At 47.1% G+C, this 22,656-nt stretch overlaps 1 protein-coding gene and 1 long non-coding RNA gene across 3 annotated transcripts in view; one reads left to right on the top strand and one right to left on the bottom strand.

The window, feature by feature from the left end:
* The window catches only part of Fto (FTO alpha-ketoglutarate dependent dioxygenase), a 351,507-nt gene that overhangs the window by 306,990 nt on the left and 21,861 nt on the right, over positions 1–22,656 (top strand). The window lies entirely within an intron of this gene.
* Positions 330–6,144, bottom strand: LOC115031759 (uncharacterized). Its single transcript, XR_003837422.2, has 3 exons — positions 6,086–6,144; positions 5,584–5,792; positions 330–718 (listed from the first exon to the last, which is right to left on the bottom strand). It is a non-coding gene; the product is annotated as an uncharacterized LOC115031759 (long non-coding RNA).

Genomic DNA, 22,656 nt, shown 5'->3' with positions numbered 1-22,656 from the left:
AAGCGCCACTCCCTTGCTGCTCTTCATGTTGCCTTTCTATTCATCATTATCTGCCATTTTGCTAAATAACTATCCTTCGCAGACATAAATCATCTATAAAAATACTCTGGCTCAGAGAGGATCTCACCCCAGCACTGCAATGATGAGATAACCATTTTCATCTCTTGTTGAAGCATTGAGATTTATTGGCTTTCGATGGGCAGCCGCCCAGGCATCCCTCTCTGCTGCACAGACTCCCACTTGCATTTATTCTGATTGTATTTAGCCATTCAAAATGGAGCTCTAGGAATCCCTTGAGGGTCCCTGCCCAGCCTGGGTGGGGTGTTATTACTTTATATTAGATAAGGGAAGGACACACAAAGAAACACACGGTGATTCGGACGATTTTTTATTTCCGTTTAGCAGTGATGACAGAATGTCATAGTGAAATGACTTCAAAAGTCATTTTTCCCCACTGCCCTGGTTCTGCAGCCTTGTCCCTTGAGGGCTCTTCCATTGTACAGCGTTATTAATTCTGCTAACTTTCAGACTTCATTGCTGACAACAGGCCTCTTGGCTTTCGCAGCCTATTACATTAAATTTCCCATCAAACCATGTCAGCCTCTGAGGTCACAGATTTCCAGAGAAGCTTTAGATATTTTGCCATCTGACTTCACGGGCAGGTGTTTTCTAAATTGCTTTTAGGTTTGTTTTCCCAGTGTCAGGAATCAGCTTGAACCTATTTAAAAAAAAAAAAAAAAAAAAAAAAAAACACACCTCAGCGAAGCCTCACTGGGGTGAGGGCAAAGCTGAGTTAGAGGCATGCCTGAACTGCAGGTATGTTTGTGGGTGTGCACCTGCACACATGCTCTTGCGTCTCACTTGACCTTCCAAAGGGGAAGCCAAGCCTTCCAACCCACCTTCATCCCAGCCTCACCTGGCAAATGGTGTCTTGTTGAGTACCTACTTTCCCAACACTTAGTGGAGCCCCCAAGTACAACGTGCCTGCCCTCTCAGCTCCACTGACCCCGAGTCCGGGGGATCTGTGAAACTGTTGAGTGGCATTAGACAGCCATGCTGGGCAAGCCTGGGAAATGATCTTATCCCCGGCCCAGGACCAGCCGCTCCTAACAGTAGCATCCTCGCCTGGCGCCAGTACAGTTTCCGGCTTCTCCCTGATGTGTTAGTTTTCCATGCTGTTGTGGAATTAAAATAAAGAAGAAGCAAAACCCCTTCCTTCCGAGGAACATGGCCACAGGCATCCACATTGGCTGTCAAAATTACATTTTGAAGGAAGGCCACGGAGGAAAAACGGAACCCGGGCTCCATTTAAAAAACAGAAAAGAAATGAGATGTTATTTTCGAAGCAGTCAACTCATCAAAATGATTACAAATCATCTGGCAAACCAAAGTGCTCTTGAATCTTATTTACTATTAGTTCCAGTTGGTATTCCTGTCCCCAGTAATGAGGACGCTAAACATCTCAGCTTGCCACCGCTGTTGGGATTTACAGGGTTAGCAGTTCCCAGGCCTCCATCCCTTCACTGTATAGCGCATGTTGGGGTGGGGGGGGGGGAGACAGGAACATGAATAGGGGGATCTCCCTTTCACTGCACCAAGCATCCAAACATGTCAGGGACACACCCAAGAGAGAGTGACAAAAGCTTGGGTCCTCACGGAGAGCCCGCCCCCTCTCCCCTCTCAGTCACACCCATCAGTAGCCAGCTCTACCTGCAGGAGATGTGGGCCCGGGGAGAGCGGGAGAGGGATGAGTGAGGAGGTACTGTCGCTGTTCCGTCTGCTAGCAGCCATAAGGAGAGAGAATCATTTGTGGCACTCTGGGGACAGTTTTGTCACCCTGACAGTAATGCTGTTATGCGCTGGCTTGACACACAGGATGAATCCATAAAGACAGATAAGTAACTGTGAAAGTGGCTGGGGATCAGGCTGAGTGCCACCACTCACCTGCGGTGACAGATAGATAGTCATGAAGGATTGGAAATCCTGCCCAACACGGAGATCTGTCAGCGAGGAGATGGACTGCCACCCTGGTAACACCGCAGCTTGCTCCAGTGAAGTGGGCGTGCGCACTCACGTGCCTGCCCCTGGGGTGTCGGGAGAGGTTAACTCCAGAGCCCGGGGGTGGCTTTCCTGAGCGTGTGTGTGTGTGTGTGTGTGTGTGTGTGTGTGTGTGTGTGTGATGCGGTGGAAGAGAAGAGCATTTGAAGGCTGTGTCTCTGTTTTCCACCGTGGAACCGTGGGTGCTGCTCTGTTCATTGGTACATTCAGGCACACTTGGTTAAGAAGTGCTGGCTGGTTTCCGTTCTTCCTGGGATTTTTCTCATACCAATAGGGGTCCCCATCTGCAAATCAAATGAGTTGGGTTGTGCAGACAGACAGTATTACTGTGAAGCTGCTGACATTGGGGACAGCAGGCAAAGGACAGGCAGAAGCAGGGATCCTCGAGTTTATCTTCATGCCGGGACAGTTTGCCATGCTGAGTGGAATACACTTTGCTTCAGCAGGAGGAATTCATATGGGGGCACTGCCTGACTTGCCATCTCCCATTCAGGCTACAGAGATGAACCACACACCACAGTGTCAGAGTCCCTGGTATCAGGCAAAAGTACGCCATCTTTGTTTTAGTTAATAGCGAACCTCTGGTCGTGTTGATAGGGTCTTCCTGGAGAGCTGTGAACCAGGTGGAACCTGCTCTGTCCCCACCCACGGGGATCTAGACAGGCCGGGAACTGGAACAGCCACTAGAGGTTTTGCTTCCCTCTCATCAGAAAGAGCACTCTGACCCCAGAGCAAGCATAATTGTGTCTGAATCCAAAAGCTTCAAGTGGGACGGTCCTGGATCCTGGCAGCGGGTGGGATGTGAGAGTGGCCACAAAGGATGAGGCTAGCATCTGCTCTATGGCAGCCGTAGGAAGATGGTGGGTGTACACGTGCTATGCCAAGCGCCTTGCCTGCCACTAAGGTACATTCCCAGCCCTCTATTCATTTCATTTTTGGACAGAGTCTCACTTGAGTTGGGCAGACTGGCCTTAAACCTGGGATCTTCCCGAGTAGCCAGGGTTACAGGTATATGCTACCAGGCCCTGCTAAGCTCATACGGGGGATGGGGGTATTATAGTAAGGAGCTGGGTTGTTTTTTGTTTTTTTTTGTTTTTTTTTTTTTTTTTTTTTTGCCAGGCAAGTCCCCTCTCTCTGTCTCTGCTCTCTCTTCTGTCTCCTGCCCTGACCGTGGAAATGCCCTTGCTTTGGCCCTATGTGCCTGGCTTTACCTGGAACTTTAACATAGGCCACTTGCCCTGGGGAGCTCTGTCTCTTCCAGAAGGATGGCGTGAAGCTGGCCTGTTCCTGCTGTCCTGGGCCCCAGTGTTACTTCCTCCAGATGCTGTGCGGTGAGCTGAGCCAGGTGTTGCTTCAGAAAACCCCAGCCTTCTCCTTTCTAGGGTTTTGTTTTTTTTTTTTCCTTCTTCTTCTTCTTCTGAAAATGTGTTGAAGTGATTCAGTCGCAGTGAAAGCATTATTTGTTTGACCCTGAGTTCTTGCTGTGGCTTGTTTTGACCCTACCATTCTGTGATTTAAAGTCTGAATTTCAAGAAGCCTTATTAACGATGTCAATTTGTGCACCAGACTGGGTAAATGTTCCCATGAACTTTGACTCCTGAAGGAAACTATTTTAAAAGAATAAAAGATTTTCCAGATAAATATGTTCCTCATTTTGGGCTAATACTTTTGGTGTGAGCATGGGACTGGAGAAGGGCTCCGCTATTGCCTGACCCCACTTGCTCCCATATATTGGGAACATTTTACCCTCCCCCGGCATTAGAGTCTGATTTTGCCAAGAACACTTTCATAATGGGTTATAAATCTCCCAGTGCACAGCTGATTAAATAAGCCTCAACATGAATTAAAAAGAGGGTCAGCCACTTGCCACCAGGGGTGACAGGTAAGACCGGCAGGTAACCGGCAGGTCGTGTTTTTATTAACTCAGGAGCTAAGGTCACATTGCTTCTTGGGGCCCCGTCCTCCGAAATGGGAGTAAGAAGGCGGCCTTGACCATGCATTTCCTTAGACTGGCAGACAAGGAGCTGTGTTCACTCCCACCTGTTCTCGTTGGCCACTCTCGTTGGGTCACCAAGGCAAAGACACTGAGGACAGACAGAGCTAGCACGCTGTTGCCACCAACACCAAACACTAGACTACCTGTCCCTCGGCTGCTGCTGTCTTGTGCACGCGTGCCTGTGGTAGTGAACACTGAGGACCGGTATTTATCAATAAAAAGTGTTAAATGTTGCCATTTCTTCCATTTTAGCTCCAATCTCAACCTGTCAATGAGAATGCTTTGAGGGAGGCGTTCCTGGTAGACAGGTACAAGGCTCTGGGGCCAATTTGTTCTTCCTCCCCAGGTGAGACTGCTGGTGGAGGAAACTGAGTTGCATTTAGTGCCTTTCAGAGAATAGGAAAGGTATTTCAGAGAAAGATGCAATTGTTTAAAGTGACTCTTTTTGCCCTTTCTTAGGACCACAGCATCACACCTGTTGTAATGTGAGCATGAAGTGGCCACACACAGATACTCCCATAGACGCCTGTACTGAATACTTAAGTGTCTAGCCTGTGAAGCTATGCTTGGAAGGTTCTGGAAACTTTTATTAGGTGGGGTCTAGGCAGAGGACGTAGGTCACTGGGGACTGGCCTATGGAGATTGTGCTTGATGCCAAGTATGTCCCCGTGCACTATGCTTTCCTGTCCCCCACGAGGAGGGCAGCCACCGCCTCCACTCATCACACCCACAGGGATGTTCTACACAAGCCTAGGGAGCCAAACCTTCCAGAACTCTGAGCCGGTATGGACCCTCCCTCCATGGTTCTCTTGGATCCAGCTACTCAAGGCAATTTTTATACTTCCCATGTATACTTGAGATTCCGTCTCTGCTCCAAGTCCTTGCCCCTCTGGTCTGAGTGATTCTGAGGACTTTTGGGAGCTGTCAGGGGGACAGATTGGAGGGTACACCCCTTGTGAGTTAGCTGGTTGCTTGTGCACAGCGCTTCTCTCTGTCCTGTCAGCACAGTGAGTGGGCAAGGTAGCTCCACTTTCGGGGGGGGGGGGGGGGAATCGAGGCCTGGGGCGTCACCTGCAGTGAGTGAGTAGGGTGGAACACGCCATGGAATTTATACTCTCCCAGAAAGTAGCTGTCAGCATCGTTCCTCTGGATTTTTAACAATAGCCCCCAAAGAAGGTGCTCAGGTACTAATGTCTGCATTTGCACACAGGAACCCTGAAATGCAGGGAGGCTAACTGTCTCTTGGGGGACAGGGTAGCTGTGAGTGACACAGCTCAGACTACATCCGATCTTCTGACTCTTTGACCAACACTCTTCCCATTACACCAGGATTAACTCCACAGTCATGAAAATCTCAAGAACAAAGCGAATCTTAAGTCTCTATATAGCTTCACTCTTAATATGACTCCAAATTCCCATGTCAATCACACTGCAGTTCCCTGGGGGAGATGCATGAGGGGTAAGCTTCCCTTTGCAGACTGCTCAAACCAGGCCAAGGAATGCTTGCCCCATGTCTAATGCATACTTACCAGCTAGTTCGGTGTAGAATCCGGGCCTGGGTTTGGGCATTGGCTACCTTGTGCTGACTCATGCCCTGGGTGTCTGCAGAAAATGCCTACTGGCAGGAAGAGTCAGAGGCTGTGTGCAGGAAGAGCATCAGGTGTAGCTAAGAGGCAGCACCGAGTATCCCCATCCGTGGAACAGGGAGCAAGCGCGTGACCGTGCGTCCTGGCCAATCCTGAAGGCAGGAGACAGCACTGCACTGTGGAAATGTCCCCCGTCTCCCTGCAGAGGAGCTCGGATCACAGGGGAAGTTGCCACACAGCCCCGCACAGCCGATGTGTGCTGCACTTGCAAAGGTCAGGCTTTAATTACATGCGCAGTTAAATGGAAATACTGTAGAGAGGTCACGCTCATATTTCTTTGGCCTTCATTAACGTTATTGCTCTGTCACGTTCCCTCTCCTTGGATTTTAAAATGAAAGCCCCTTTAGCACACTTTAAAGGATTATTTGTTTGTAATCGCTCTTACCTCTGGAAGGGGAGGCTAGATCTTTGGCGCTGAGGTTGTTTTTGAGGGGGGAAGGAAGCTAGGAGATAAAAATAAACTTTGCCAGTGCAGCCCTTGCTAATTTTATTTCAAACCTTGGGCTTTTTATAGCCTCACCTACTAATGCTTGTGATTAAAACACAAGCAAAAAACCAGCCAACATGAACAGGTTGAATGCCACATCTGTGCAGAAGATAGCAGCTCACTTATTTATGGCTCAAAGAAATGGAGCCTAAATTAAGCGAGCTATTGCTGGAGAGTGGATAAGCGGCCATTATGAATTATCCTTAATTATAGCGATTTCCTAAACTAATAAACCTGCTAAATCTTTATTGCAAAGGTTAGTTTACGCAGTGCATATAAAACCCGCATGTGCTCCGCATCAGCCACCAGCTGTCTGACAGTGTGCTGCTATTTCAGTGAGTGTTCACATAAATTTTATGTTGGTTATATTAACAGTCAGTCCATATCACTACCCACAGATGCCAGTAGACATAAAAATTGCTCTCTAGTGAGCCTAAATATCCCTAGAAGCTAGTTGTGTCTAATGTTCCATGTAGTATTTGTACGTGAAAGCGCCAGATTGGAGGGTTATTTACAGAGGAATATTTCAATCCAGTTAGTTCACAGCGCTTACTTAGTCTTCCTTGCTGGCTTATTTGTATGCTAAATAATTCACCAAAGGTTCCTGTTTACTCTCTGTAGTAGCTTCTATGAAATGTAAACACGGAGCCAACTTTTGGTGCTCGAAAGGCTAAGCAGCTGTGTGTTTAAATGCGGGTCAGAGCAGCACATGCCGCCTCGCCCACCGGCTGCCTGCTACTTGCTCTTAGACATTCTTTCGTTTTGTTTTGTTTTGTTTCTTTTTCTTTCTTCTTCTTCTTTTTTTAATTTCCCCTTCTTATAGGCAGGGCTAGGGCATTTTTGACTGTCCAGTCTTTTTCTAAATGTTTGTTTCTCGGTACCTGTCTGCATATCACTTTCAGAGTCAGGATTAGCCGCAGCAGGGAAGAACACAGCCTTTGGCTTTGAGACTACCTCTCTACTGAGGAGGGCAGGTCAGTCCTCTGCTCTTGAAATGCCCTTGTCCTCGACCCCAGCACCATGATTTTTTTTTTTCTGATAAATTTCTAAATCTTGAGATTGGCAAGGACACCAAGCAGGTCCTTTCTTTGTTCCTCAAGAGCCTTGAATTAGTCCAGCCTCTGCCACCCAGAAGGACAGAGAGGCAAAACCCAGCTCAAAGCGATCAGCCCAGCTGTGGGACCAGGACTGGCAAGGATCACTGGTTCCTAGCGGTTCCTGCGGCTCAGTGTACAGGTGAAAAATTCCTGGGTGCGGATGCTCACCGTCGTCACCGCTTACCAGCAAAGAGATGGGAAAAGGGCCTCCTTCGTTTGCAGCCAGGCTCTGCCAAGATCATGAGAGGGTTCAATAGCGGTGCTAACTTTTTATTTAATAATATTGATTTTATCATTTTTACTACTTACAATTGGGATTGGTCGGCTGATAGTTATTTGACCTCCCTTTGTGCATGGCTGTGGAGTGCTTCGTTAAAGCTATTGACATATCTCTCTTACCCGCTCTCCTCCCAGAAGCCCATCTCCGCAAATAATATTGAGATGCAGTAACTGTTCCCTGATATTGATTTCAGATCGTGTTCATCACACCCTTCCCGGGGCCAGGCAGAGAGCAGCAGCCCTCGTCTTGTAAACCTTTGACTGCTGCAGGCTTAAGCATCTTTCTATCTTTCAAGCAATAACAGCAACCATATGCATGCACTCCCCGAAAAATTACCCAGGAAAATGAAAGCATTTTTTTTTACCATGGCTATTTTTATGCATACATTAATTAAACTTATCTCTCTCTTTTTTTTAAAGGAATGTTAGATCTTGTGTCCCTGAGGTAGGAGGAAGAACTCTGATTACATTTTAATCTTCTAGGATTCGGGGGTTTGGCATAGTCAGCCAGACCCAGGGCCTCTGTGACCTTCAGTTCTCAACCAGATGAGACCTTTCTCACCACCTGGGCCTACGAACGTTCCATGTTTTGCCTCTGCAGTGTCAGATGAGATCAGTAGGTGTTTCAAAAGAGCCAGGTGTTTACCACTTAGAGAGAGGCCTTGGTAGTTCTGTGATGATAATCTGGATGTGTAGTCCTGGGAAGGAAGGGTGTGGCATAGCGCTGGGGTAAGCTTGCTGCGGAGACTACTGTCAAACATAAAGCAAACAGCGCTGGAAATTGGAATTTTCCCAAGAGCAGCCAGCATGCAGCCTGCACTGCCTGTGTTAAGTGACCAACCAGATTGTCTCTCTTCCCTGGGCCTCCTCTTTTGCTAGTAGAAAACAAATCCCCGCTGCTCACCGGCAGTATTTTTGGAAGTGGGAAGATTAGTAAGGCTGGGCCGGCAGAAGATCCCTGTCCACCGGAATGAATGCATTAGCCAGGGTGGAAACTAACTAACTCGGTGGCCATGCTAATCTCCACCCCAAGGGACACAGAGCGGACATGACTCTATCAGCGTGCACCTGCCAGTTTTCATTTTGGGACTGTGGTGGGGATTGCACCAGCCTTTGCCGCCAACTGCAGAGTATGGTGCGCTTAGGACAAGGGCTTCAGAGTTAGACTTCAGAGTTAGGCTTGGTTTTGGCTTTTTCTATTGCCATCCACGTTTTTCTCTGGGCCTCAGAGTCCTCATCTGGAATATGGGTTTTGGAGAGGATTAAATGAGATGGTGTGTGTACGCGTTTTAACCCAGTGCCTGGTACCTAGAAGGATGCAGTCAGTAAATGGCAGCTGCCATTCTGGCACTTGCAGAGCATAGTGGGGATTGTGACAACATAATCATAGTCCACAGACCGGGCAGGCTTGGGGTTCTGGGTCACTTTGTCTTATTTTTCTGTTTGATCCTCCAGAAACCCAAGCAAGGCTCCATTGACTGTTCTGCTGTTTCACACACACCACACTTCCCTGGTCAACCTCATTTTATATAGCATTCTTTAATGCAATTTAAAATGTGATTTATTCTCGAACAAATGGAAACAGATTTTTTTCGTCAAGGCTTTTAAAGTAAGAACTGTTTTGTTTGTTTGCTTGCTTGTTTACTTCAATAAACACCTTGGAAATCTTTATTGGGTTCTGTAAATATGATCACTCCATCCATTCAGAGTCCTCTGGCATGGAATGTGCCTGTCCACCCTTGAACCTCCTAGCTAAAGTGTCCTCCTGAGGAAGCCCTGGAGACCTGACAGAAATCCTCAGAACACCTCATGTTTGTCATGGAGTCTGACATTCTCAAGCAATATTTTATCTGTAAGGTGGGATGGCCTTTCTAACATGGAGCCTGGCATGGAGTCTCCCCACAGGCAGCCATCTTCAGGGCTGAATACAGTGGGAAAAGCAGCAAAATTAGAGACTTCACACAGTTGCCAGAACCTGCTTAATGAGAGACAGCGAACATTTCTCAGGCTACTGAACCTCTGAAACATGACGATGTGAGCAAATGAAATCATGGTACCTTTCATTGTAGCTTAATTGGACTCAAAGTCAGTGAGCAAGGCTGCAGAAAGCCGCACTGAGGGAGACAGACAGGAGTCAGAGGCACATTCCGTCCGCATCTTACCGCCCAGGCTCCGTACTCGCTCTCAAGGCTGACTCCTCTGGTCAAGAGAGAGAGAAGAGAAGCAAACAAAAGCGGAGATTCCGTGTGCGTGCGAGAGGCAGGCCTAACCCTGGCCTTGTGACTGGCATGCTGTCACCCGAGTTATGCATTTGAAGTAGCTCAACCTCGTGGCAGCCAGTTCAAGCCAATTTATTTGAAAGAAGCAAAAAGAAGTGAAACAAACTTGGGCCCTCTCTTCTGCCTGTTAGGGTGTCAAGCTATCCACGTCAAGGAGTGCTGTTAGCAGAAGGCTAGCCATGGGCTGTGCATACACACTAACAAGGGTAAGCTGAGCATGGCCTCCTGTTGAGTGGAGCTAAATGGCAGCCCCAGTCGAGGAGCCCAAAAGAAGCAGAAAATCACCAAAGCTGTCAGGAGCAAGGCAGGGAATTGATGGGAGCATCAAGGAAGAGGTGGGTTTGGAGGGCACGATCCGAAGAAGCGGATCATCCCGGGGCGCGCTTGGCTGAAGTCGGATCCCTTCCTCGGGAGGAGAAGAGCACCATGGCTCTCCTGTTTGACGCCCATGTCTTGGATTTCTCCAGGTTGAAGCTACCCCCTTCCTCTCAGTCTCATCCCATCTAGCCATTCTGCCCGGCCGCTTGACACACTTTTGCTGTCATTATGGCTGTAGGTTTAGCCACGTACAGCTAGGAGAGTGGACAAATCGGGGGGATTGCATGTAACAGAGCATCCCAGACATTGATTTTTGAAGGTTCATTAGATAAATGCTGACATCACAGATTGATGTCTCTTTAAACCAGTACCTTGTGCAGGCCCATCGGGGGAATCAGAAATATTGATGTAACATGTTTGAGCAGAAGGCCCACTGGAGAATTCCCAGCCTAAGTGGGATCCATCAATTTAGGCTTTCTTTAATTATTCTAATTCTGTGCATCTCATTGGAAGGAGACTTGGCGTGCAGAAGTGCAGAAGCAATTTGTATAGGGGACACTGCCCCAGCTTTAGGAGCAAAGGAAAGCCAAGCAGGGTAGCCATGCCTATTTTTCATTGTTTGGAGCTGCTGTTTAGTAATTAAAATTTTGATCATAGACTAATTGTCCCATACAGTGTTGCTATTGCAATTGACAAGGGACTGATTAATGGGCCAACCCTGGGGCCAGGAGGCTGCTGGGTTGCTCTCTTGTGGAAGGCATGCCGGCAAAATAAAGTTGATGGTTTGTTTGTGTTTAACCCTTCACCTTGGCACTATCAATAGATTGAAGACATCATTTGTATCTGCAAGTGTTTCTTTAATTAAGACCTTCTAAAAATCTTTCCTATTGATTCATTCCATTATCCTATTGATTAGCTGCAGTGGATCATGTACTTGGTCTTCAGTGGAAGGCAACACACTCTGCTGGCCGCTATGACCGCCGATGCAGAGGGCAAGCTTCCTAGGCAGGTTCCCAAGGCTAGCGGAGGTGGCTCTCATTCCGTGGTGGCTCAGCAAGCTCCACCAAGAAAGCCCGTTGGCGAGGCAACCGTGCTGAAACCTCCTTCCACTCAGGTGGCTGCTGGGACCAACAGCAGCCTTTAGTGAGGGAAGAGGAAGACATCGGCTCTTCGCTGCAACTTGAAACTCTTGAACTCTGAAATAAAAGCACACTCAGAAACCTGCTGCGAGACATGGGCTTGTACACTGGCTGCTGAGTGCGCTTTGTCCCGGCTGTAGCTGCCTCCTCTCTCCTCCTGCCTACCAGCCTTCCCCATGGCCGGGGGAGGGGCCTGAAGGGCTTCCCATTTCAGAACTGCTGCCCCTCCCTCCTGAGGCATGTAGAAGCACTGCCCATTTTGTTTACCTCCTGCCACTGGACATGGATCCCCAAGTATTAAAGATAAAGAGATGGTCCAGCAATTAAGAGCACTGGCTGAGCTGGGTGTGGTAGTACATGCCTTTAATCCCAGCCCTTGGAAGGCAGAGGCAGGCAGATCTCTGGGTTCAAGGCCAGCCTTGTCTATAGAGAGAGTTCCGGGACAGCCAGGGCTACACAAAGAAAACCTATCTCAAACAAAACAACAAAACAAAGCAAAGCACTGGCTATTCTTCCCATGGACAACATGAAACTGCAGTTCTAAGTTCCAGAGGATCAGATGACCTTTTCTGTCTCTGTGGCTTCTAGACACACAAGGGGTCCATAGGTATACATGCAGGCAAAGCACCCATGCACATAAATAGAAATAAAAACTTTTACATTAAAATTTTAAAACCTTTTTAAGACTCCTTAAAATTGATGCTTTTAAAATTCTTCAATATTGGGGCCGGCTTGATAGCTCACTGGGTAGAAGGACCTGCCTCCAAGCCTGATGTCCCAATAGACAACCCAAGGTCATTCCCCAGAATTCACATGGTGGAAGGACAGCCCTGACTCTCACACTTTGTCCACTGATCTCTGTGTGCACACACATGCTCACACATACACACAAGTAAACATAAATAAATGCAAAGTTCCAACTTGGAGGGAGAAAAAGCAAGAAAGACACAAAGAGCATTCATGGTTGGAGGAAGAGCTTTTTAAAGGGAGTAGAATGCATAAAAGCAGCCATGATCATGGACAGAACCCACAAGGCCCGGGTCAGTGCTCAAACAGAAGCCCAGTCGCCAGCTCACCTGAGCTCTGTTTTAACTTCTCCATCCTCCTGGCTCACCTCCACGGCCTTACAAGTAGAGCACAGAGGTGGCTTTCACAAGGGCCCGTGCACCATTCACACAGAATCCAGCAGAAGAGGGGGCTGGTGAGGCTGGGGTGATACAGAGTTAGCGGATTAGCAAGACACCCCGAGTCTCTGTGTGCTCTGCTCTGAGAGTCTTTGGCAAACAGTTCATGTCAGTCTCAGAATGAACAGTCCTGAGGCCTACGTCTACCAAGTCAGGTCACATTTGGGAGCCGTGTGGTCCCAGCATGGGTGCCAGTAGCTGCCTTAAAGGGGCTTCCTAGGTCTCTCCCTCCTGTGCTCTGGGGCAGAGAAAGGGAGGGAGGGATCCTGGGAGGATCTCTCTTTTTAACAGGAGCAAGGAACATGTTCCCATTTGTGGGATTTCAAAATCAAAATTGACTGTAAAGTAATCAGGTCTGCTTCGTGCTTCTCCTATTGGCTGTCCTGTGTCCCACAGAGGCTTCACCTAATACACCAGACGGTTTCCTCCGGCCTCTGTGCTCGCTCCCCCTAACTCCCATCCCACCCTTAGAAGTGTTTTGAAACGCCCTTCCCAGGTTTCTGTGAGATCCAGCATATCGGAGCTTCCCCTAGACTCTCCTCCCAACCAGACGCTCCCTCAGCCCTAACTGTCCATTAGAAGTCAGATAAATGATTCACAGAAAATGGTGGGAACTGTTTTCAGTGCTCAGGATTTCTAAATTTGCTTTTCTAATTAACTGTCTTAGGCTGAGATGTAATCTGTGGTAATTGAAAACAGTTCCTGAAAAAATCCAGGAAAGTATGACACGTAAGCCCCTGGCAGCCCTGCCACCCTGAGGCATCAATGTGTATATGTTAGTATAACGAAAAGTTAGGACCGTAGTCTCTGACTTGCCTCCTGCCACTCCCCTCTTACTAGGCCCACATGAGCAGTGTTTTTGCAGGGCTCTGTGTTGAACCCAGGGCTTCATACACTTAAGGCAGGTACTATGTCCCTTAGCTGGGTTCGCAGCCCCTGCAGTTGGTGGTGGTTTATAATATTGGGAACATGGTTTGCTCATGGGAACTAGATTGCCCTTGCATAGGGGTGCTGTTAATCTAATTCTCTTTCCCTCTGATGTTGGCCACCCAGCTACCCCATCCGCTAAGTGCTGGGCTGAACATCCTGGTCCGAAAGCTCCGCCCAGTTCTTTGGTACCTTCAGATGGTTTTCTAGAAATTACATGACTGAGTCAACACATGCCATTTTTTAAGCTTTTGGTACTTAACACGAAAAATGCGCTCCCAAGGGGTGGAATGGGTCACATAAATCCCCCAGCAGCCGAAGAGCGTGCCTGCCTTCCTGCACCTCCCCAGTACTGAAAGCACAGGTTGATGTGCGCATGTGCACACAGGCTGTGGCAGCGGCGTGTGTGTCGGCGATTCCATCTGTATTCTCTTGGTTGCCAATGAGGCAGAGGCATTTTCTGTTATTCTGTCGCCACTTGTGTTTCTTCCTTTATGAAATGTCCACATTTGCCTCTTTTGAAATACTAGGCCTTTTCTAGCTGACTGAGACTAGTTCCTTTTTAATTAAGGACTGCAGCTCTCTGCTATTACTAATCAGGATAGAATGTTACAGATATTCAGATTGGATTTCCCATGCAGACATTAGTAATATTCAGAATGTTTGTTGATACTAGCGATATTAGTAATGTATTTTAACTTTGGAAAAATGGCTCTTTTTGCCTCTGACTAAAAAAGATACATGAAAGAATCTGACAGTGTCAATCCAGTGAGGCCGAGCATCCCGGGCCACCACCCGCATTTTATTACAGTTGTCAGGGAAAAAAAAACCAACAATTTTATTGTTTTGATTATTGAGATCCAGCCACAGATCAACTGAGCAATTAAAATCTCTAAATAACACTCTCTGCGTTGTCAAACAAAGGGCTGGCTCCCGGAGGAACGGGTTTTTCTAAAGAGGAGCAGTTTCTCTAATGCCCGTGCCAGTAAATGGCTGCACTAATTGGAATATACAGAAATATTTCCCCAGTTTAACATCGCATGACATCCTAATAAGACTGTGATGACAAGCTTTTCTTTCTTGTGAAAGGTGATGCTACCGGGTGCCTCCACCATACACGGGCTGGTGTCTTCTTATGACATGTTATAAATGAAAATTTTTAGAAGAAAATAATCTGCTCTAAGTCTTTTATGGGTATGAAATCAGTTTTTGAAAGCTGGACAAGAGAATCTTGACTTCTGTTTTTATTGGCAGTTCCTGGGATAATATGTATTTCAGGAGTCATGGATTTGAATAGAAAGAAATCACAATTAAACGCATATTGAAGTACCCAGCCCAAATCCCATTAATTTACCCTAGGATGTAAGGCCAGATTCCACCGAGTCTCCTAGCTCAGGTGGCCAGCTAAGAGCAAGCTTGGGACAGTTAATGACAGTCTTCCAAGACAAGCAGGACTTAACATCAATATCCCTCTCCCTGGTAATCTATAGACCCCGGAGGTGGCACGCTCTGTGGGGTTTTGATGATTTCATGATGGCTTGTGTATATTTACAGTGTGTTTAAAATACTCTTTTTAATTATCATTTGAGTGACAAAGCTTAATCTTTCGGATCGTTATCTGCACCTCCTGGTGATGTATGTTTGTTAGGAAGCTCCAAAGAGGAAATTTAGCAAAGCCGGGGCTTTATGCCAGTAATAAGAACGGGGAGTCAATAGATGATTAATCTGCCTTTCTCCTCTTCCCAAGAATAAAGGAGTCACTTCAGAAAACCTTTCCAGGTGGCCCAGATTTCTCAGAGCAGCGCCCTTGAAACATGTGAGGGCTAGGTATATAAAAGAGCAGTGATTGAACTCCACAAAGCAAGTGCATTTGGAAGAGAATAGCCAAAAAGGCTTTGAATGTTGTTCTAGCATGTTGATGACATATAGTGCTGTCCCCACCCCAGCCCCAACCCCAACCCCCGCCAAAGTGAGCCGGGTGGCTTGGCCTTTGCATTATATGTGCACATATGATTTTTTTTATATACACATTTGTGCCTGTGTGCATATGTACTTGTTAAAAAGACATTTGCTTGTGCATCTATGACTGTATGTATACATACTTGCTACATGCATGTGTTGGTATGCATGCACATTGCATAGGTGTGTATTTGATATGTGTGCATTACCACATGGGCACTATACTTGTTAGGTTTTAGGAACTAAATAAACAGGCAACACCTTTAAATACTCCTGTTGTCATATTTGGAAGGGAGCAAAGGCCAGGATTATCACTCCTTACTGCAGAGAGCAAAGCACCTGGGTTAGTAAATGCAGAGGATTGAGAATTAACTATTGAAGGTCTAGCTTGATTTTTTTTTTTTCCTGAGTGAGGCATAACTACCAGTCCCTGTTGAGAGCACTATTGTTTCTTAGAGTAGCTGTTGAGATATAAGCAGAAGAGAACAACTTTGGTTAACCAGCCTGTATGATTACAACCCGCCACCTGAAATGAATGATCCTTACCTCAGAACAGAACCCCAAGGTCTGGGTACTGTCAAAGAAGCCTTAGAAACCCCGAGCAGACTCACACATTCAGTGGGATCTGAGAGCTAATGCTGCGTCTAAGGAAGAGAAGCATTCCTTAGCAGACTGTCCTGGAGAACTCTGCAGGAGCCTGTGACTTTATTGACAGCTCAGAACTAAAGACCATAAATTCTATTATTGGGCAATATCCTGTCCTAAGAAAGGGCATTCTGAGCGCTAAAGGGCCTGAGCAGATGCCTTGTGGGATCAGAGGAGGCATTAAACCCTGCTCAGCCCAGCACCGTCACCATTCCAGGTGGCAGCTGATCCTCGACCGCCTTGGCTGGCTTTGCCACACATGTGTTCACACCTAAGGATAAGCACTCTGCCTAGCTACCTCCTCCCCGGCAATGTCTCCTGTGATACGGCTCATAGAAATGCTGCTCAGAGGGTTAGGCAGCAGCAGCACAATGTGGAATTTGTGCCAGGAGTTGAACCAGCCTGGAAAGTGAGCTCTTGAGTCCCTCATCCAGGCAGGCAAGTCTTCATGAGTGAAAATAGACGGTATCCCAAGAGGAGAGGATGGTGAGGAAAGCGAGCAGCAAGGGAACAGTTGGGGAGCAGTTTGGCATAAGAACCGAGCGAGCAAGAGGCCAGCGAGGTCTACTGGCCAGAAGGGCAGGCAGGCAGGCCAGCTAAGAATCCAGACTAGCAGAGTCAGGGCAAGAAGATCCAGGACTTGGTAGAGTTCTAGGTCAGAGGGTGTCAGAAAGCCAGAATAGAGTGACTCAACTAGAGAAAGCCGAGACCTCTTTAAGGAAGCCCCTTAAGAGGTCACACCAAGCATGTGGGACTCACTCCTCCCCACACCTCTTGTCCTTCCTGCTGGTAGTAGGGCACACTTGCTGCTTATGGAAGTTGTTGAAGCTTAATGAAAGGGAGTCTGCTTTCTCACACACACATCGGCTTCAAACTAACATATTTTAGGAATGGATGTCTTTTAATGAAGACTGTTCTTAGAGGATTCTCAGTCACACAGTCAGCTGGTTATACATGCATACACATGTGCACGTGCACGCACACGCACACACAAATTAATTTCAAGAGTGAATTCGGTGCTCTTTGGAGTTGTTTGAGCTCACTTTACCTATTGTTTGTCTCTGACCACTTCAGCACTGCGTGTCCCTCAGTCAGAACAGTGCATTGAAACAAGCAGTGAAGATGGAGGGAGACATGATTCCACGCAACTCTCAAAGGTGGGCTTTAAGTGTCTAACGCAGAGAAGCCCTTTCACACTCCTGGGGCTGATAGTCTCACTTGATAGATAAAAATTCTAGTTCTCTTTATAAAACGTTTGGTTGGGCCTTAGTCATGAATTAGATGGAATTGTTTTATTTACTATAAATCAATTCTTCTGAATCTAAAGCATGAACCCATTGGTTTACTGCTGATTATTCACTATTGAAGATTATTCTGTTATAAAGAAAAGCTGGATATCAAGTCCTCTTCTCGGCCATCAGAGCTGCTGGGTACTGGGTGGGGCCTTGGAAGTGGGGTGATACTCGGGCATATGAGATAACTCATCTCATAGGCTCTCGGGAGCCTACTAAGATAGGTAATGAGAGTAAGGTGCTGATGATACAGGGAGTATAAGCCAAGAGTGATGCTTGGTTCTGAGTTTCTCAGGCAGCAGCCGGAACAGACGCTGAGAAAGAAAATATGTAAGTAAACTCTACTCATCAGGGATTGGCAGCTAAAATCAGACAGGCTTATTGTTGCTGGTCACTATAAGGACAGCCCGAGGAGTCACTCTGCAACGCTGTAACATGGAGGAGCTCGTGATGCTGGGAAGTTAGCTCCAGGACGCTGAGTCACAACCACAGAACACAAAATGACAGAACTATAAAGGGGACAGGATAGACCGGATAGCAGATTGTAGCAGGCACCCCTCCTCAGCAGCTCAGTGACTGGGCAGGGACTATTATGAGTATGTGATGAGACAGGCCAGGCACAGGGACACAAACCTGATTTCTCTCTGCAGCACATGTGTCCTGCCTAAAGAGTGTGGTCATTACTCAGGTATACCCAGTTTACGTCATGGAGGAACTGAGGCCCAAATAAGCAGATTTTCCCATGTTTCAAGGGAAACCCCAAATCTTTATTTTTGAGTAACATTTCCATACTTTTACAGTTTAGTTTTCTTTTACCAGCTAATTCGTACTGTAAGACATTAAAAAAGTCAATTTTGGTTTAAACCAAAATAAATATGTAAGTATATGTGGCCCTGAAACTACCATTTTGAGACCTCTGGCCTAGAGACTTAAAAGTCCCAATTTAAAGTGTCAGTGGCTCCCAGGATCACCCATATCATGGCTCTCATGCTTTGGTGAGTTAGAGAAAACTAATAATGATCACACTTTCTGAGGAGAAGCCTTCTGGCAGGTTGTAGACAGTGGCAATGACATTGGGGTGTCGAGATACTTACTGGTAATAACTGTCACTGCTGGAGCTGGTGACTGCATGCCACGGGCTTTACTTCCTGTGGCGACTCCGTGAAATGGGTGTTTGTGAAATGGGGTCACAGATGACAAAATGCCACAGAATTCTATGGTTTTTCTCAAGTGCCCCAGCATTGCCAAGACTCCAGGGGAAACCTCTCTTAAGGCTTCAAAGCTCTGAGTCTCCCCCAGTGAGACAAGTCTTCCAATGGTTGAGGAAGCCTGAAAGTCACACCAAGAGGCCACCCAGAAGCCCTGTCACCTTGACCCTTAGCCCAGCGATCCCACCACCCACGAGTCTTGGCTTCCCCAGCAGCACAGAGACAAACAGGTTCCATAGGTAATTTTTGGTCCCTGTTCCTTCATTCAACACCACGGTTTGCCCTTGCTGTTGTGCTGTTAGGGAGAATTCGCTCTGCCAAACTCATGGGAAAGAGGACTGACCTGTGTGTGTGCAGTTTGGCCTGAAGCACTTGCGTCAATGTTCTGCTCCTGGAAGAATATACTTTGACGTAGGCATTGCTTGCTTAACAGACCACAAAAGTGAATGCCCCTCCGTGAGTACAGCCCATGCTTGGAGGCCTCACGGGAGCCCAAGGATCCTGTTAGGGCAGGATATTGTGTGACACCCACCACTGGAGCAAGGACCCCCGTCTCCCATTTAGCATGTTAATATTTAAGGGAGCCTTAGCCCCTGCTAGAAAGAGTCGAGGTTACTTCCACCACCTCCCCCAACCCTTTCTTTCCAGGCCAATAAACACATCAGCCCTCTCTTTCAAAACAAAACAAACCAACAACAACAATAAAGTGCCCCTCAAGGTTGAGAAGATAAGGTACCCTGTCTCGAGAAATAAAGTGGAGAGCAACTGAGGAAGACACCAGGCCTGGACCTGTGGCCTCCACACCTAAAATGCAGGTACACACAAAGAAAAGAGAAACAACGAATGGGTCTCTTGTCCGCAAGGTATGGCAAGGCTGCTGGAAGCCAACGTGTAGAAGGGAAAGAGATTATGTAGCTGGAAAAGGTCTGCATAGACTGGAAGGTGATCCAAGGCTTGGGGCTCCTGGTCAGGTCCCACCCCCTCCCAACAGGAGGCACTTAGATGGTATTTAAGTCTTTCTTCCTTATACCCCCATTCTATTTCCCACAACCCCCCTGGTATGCCCCATCTTCTCTTGTCCTCCAGCTCAGTCTAGGGTCGGTTTCTCTTGGATAGCTGTGTTGTCCCATGACTGTCTAAATGAGTGCAAGCCACATCCAGTCCGTGTCAAGCATCTGCGTCCTTGCCAAAGAAGAGGCAGATCTGAAGCAAGATAACAGAAACTATAAATCTTTAAATAACCCAAACACCATGGATTGTTTGGAGACAGTGGCATGCATAGGAGTAGCAGGCGGTGTCTAATCAGAAGTTCCAAATGAACAGCCTCACGGAACAGATGGGCAAAGTCTGTGGACTTTTCTTCATTCATGGAGGAGGGACCATTATTTAAATTTATATACAGTGGAAGCCACTGGAACCCCATGCTGATGATTAAACCTGATGATCGGAGCCTCCAGATGCGCTAACAATGACCTTCTCAGGTCATCTGCCAACAGAGACGACACATGGCCCTGGCCAAGGGCACAGAGATTTGATTCCACAGGCCTGTTAGTCCTACTTCTGGGGCAGTGGGGCAGCAAAAAAACAAACAAACAAAAAAACAGCCCTTCCTTTACCCTTAAGGGAAACTTAGCTTGTCAACCCTGGACCCCACCCACCACCCTGTCCATCCAAGAAATGACTTCACTCAGACTCTGGCATGTATCTAGTCACAGGGTCTTGAGAACGATACAGAGACAATAAAAGGTCGTGGGCTTTGTGGACTTGGCTTACACAGTTCAGTTAAGCGTGGGATCTTCCCTTCCAGGTATCCAGCTCCCTGCAGTAAATCCACACAGTGCAGACTACTAGATTCTCAGTTTGCTTGCCATTTCCACTTGAGTCCTGCTCCTAAGGCTGGGAACTTGGAGCAACCCATCGTGGAAGCCAGTGCCACCAACTCTTCGCCATGGTTCCTGGGGCCCAGGGTGTCCATCCATAGTTCCGAGGCTAGGGAAGGTCTTGGGCCACGGAGAGCCTGCTCAGACTGTCCCCAGTTTGCTCTCGTGTGTGCTGTGACTCGTCACGCTCCCTGACATGCTTATCCTCAGTGGATGGAAGCAGAGCCTACGCAGGCTGTGGTGACAATGCAGTGACCATCTGACGGGGGTCGGGGGCCACACTGTGTCTTAGGCTATTTTAGAAACCTTCACTTTCGTTTGATTCCTATAGTAACCAAATTATAAATTTAAAGCTTAGTGAGGCAGCCCGGATGGGTCTGACTTTCCCTTATACGGGTTCAAGGACCCCTTTGGGCTGCAATTAATGTAAGGAATCCTTTAAAAACAAACTCCATGAGAAGAGGAAGAGGCTCACAGTTCAGGGCTTTTTCATTAGTATCAGGTTTGCCTTGCTTAGCTTTCGCCTCAATGGGAAAATAGAGCGTGGCACACACATATATTTTCTTAATTGTAAAAAGTAAATACCCTAAAATGTATTTTTTAAATTGTGATTATGTTACAGTGGTTTCTATGTACCATAGATTAGATTTTTATTAAGGGTTTTATTAAATAACTGGTGTTTCACCAACATCTAATTAAATCTTCTATCTAAATTGAACAGAAAATTATGGGGGAAAAGAAAGCATTTGTAGCAGGCTTTATTACAGATAAGGCTATTATTTGTTCATCTTAAGAATTTGAGATCAAATTTACAAGCAGCATCCTCATCAGATTTCTTTTCTGGGCTGCTGAGCCCCGGCCCCTTGAAAGCAGCCCATTATCTCCCCTCCCCCCTTTTTATTACAGTGTCCTGGTTGTTGGCAACATGCCCGCTGTTTAAGGTTACTTTCATTAATTAACCGAAAGTTAATTTCTTTGCAAGCGAAATCTCTGATCTCATTATGTTGTCTTTAAAGCTGAAAGCTTCAGGTTTTCTGGTCTCCTTTGATGACACAATAAAAAGCATGCTCTTTATCTTAAGGGAAACTGTCTCCAGGGTTTAATTTAATAGTCCTTGAAATAGTTACAGCACAGCCAGGCAGACTGCAATAATATGCCAGTTCAAGAAAACCTTGGCTTTGTCATGGTTCGAGAACCCAAGGACTGGTACAGCTCTGGCCCCCAGCAGATCCATTTTCACATAGGAAGCCTTTCTACCCATTTGACCATGGGTACCCACCCCCTTAGAGAGCTTATAGGAGAAGGAAACAGACACTAGGGGCTGTGTTCCTCCCCTGTGCCATAGCCCAACCATCCTACTTCCCGAAGAGTTGTGGGCTGGCATTTTGTCACCTACCTGCCTGGGCTGCATCGGGCAAGCGACAGTTTTCAGCACTGAGTGCCACCAAGAGTCTGGGGACCTACTGGTCAATCTGTATTCTAGTCTCATTCCTTCCCTAAGCTGTGTCCTTGAGTTTGTTGACTAACTTCTCTGGTCTGCAATTTCTTCATCAGCAGATGCAAATGATTATGTAGACGATTAAATGAGGTGACCAATCTATAGTGGGTTCATGATAGCTCTGTTCTAGTCTTCAGTGACAAATACGTCATATAGAGCAGGGTTTATCCTGGTATTCGGGCTCACCTGTGTCCAGAGTGTCACTCCCAAAGGAACAACCTGGGGAGGTGGTCAGACTCTGTAGAGGACGCTCGGCGTGGACTTGATGTGTTGCACTTTGCATGGCCCCAAAGGTTCTTTAAAGCCAGGGACATGAACAGCGTATTCTCCTTGTCTCTCTCAGTTAGCATCATTCTCAGCAATAAAATCTTGTTGCTTTCTGGAGCATTAAATTCAGTGAGTAGAGAACGGCCAGAATGTCTTTTCAGAACCACCAGGTGTAGGTCACAGCAAGGGGACAGGACTCTTCAGGTGGCTCAGCTCTCAAGAGCAATCTAGATACATGAAGAAGCCATTTGTATCCCGTTGAGTATAGTGATGTTGCACACACACAGCTGAGATTTACTGAGAGGGGGTAACGGTATGGCCCACACGCTGCTTTGGAGCCCTGAGAGACTGGGCCTGTGTGATTTGCATATGTTCCCTGGACCAGTTCTTGGAGGAAGGATGCTGTTGACTCAACTCAAGCAGGGAGAAACCACTTAGGCAGAAAATCCCAGGCCTTGGGAAGAGAAGTCATGTGCCCCCTGGGCCCTTGGCTGAAG

Source organism: Mus caroli, unplaced genomic scaffold, assembly GCF_978045245.1.
Source record: "Mus caroli unplaced genomic scaffold, Mus_caroli_1 scaffold_10, whole genome shotgun sequence".
NCBI lineage: Eukaryota > Metazoa > Chordata > Mammalia > Rodentia > Muridae > Mus > Mus caroli.
Note: the sequence above shows the minus strand (reverse complement) of the source record. Positions and strands in the feature narration are given on the sequence as shown.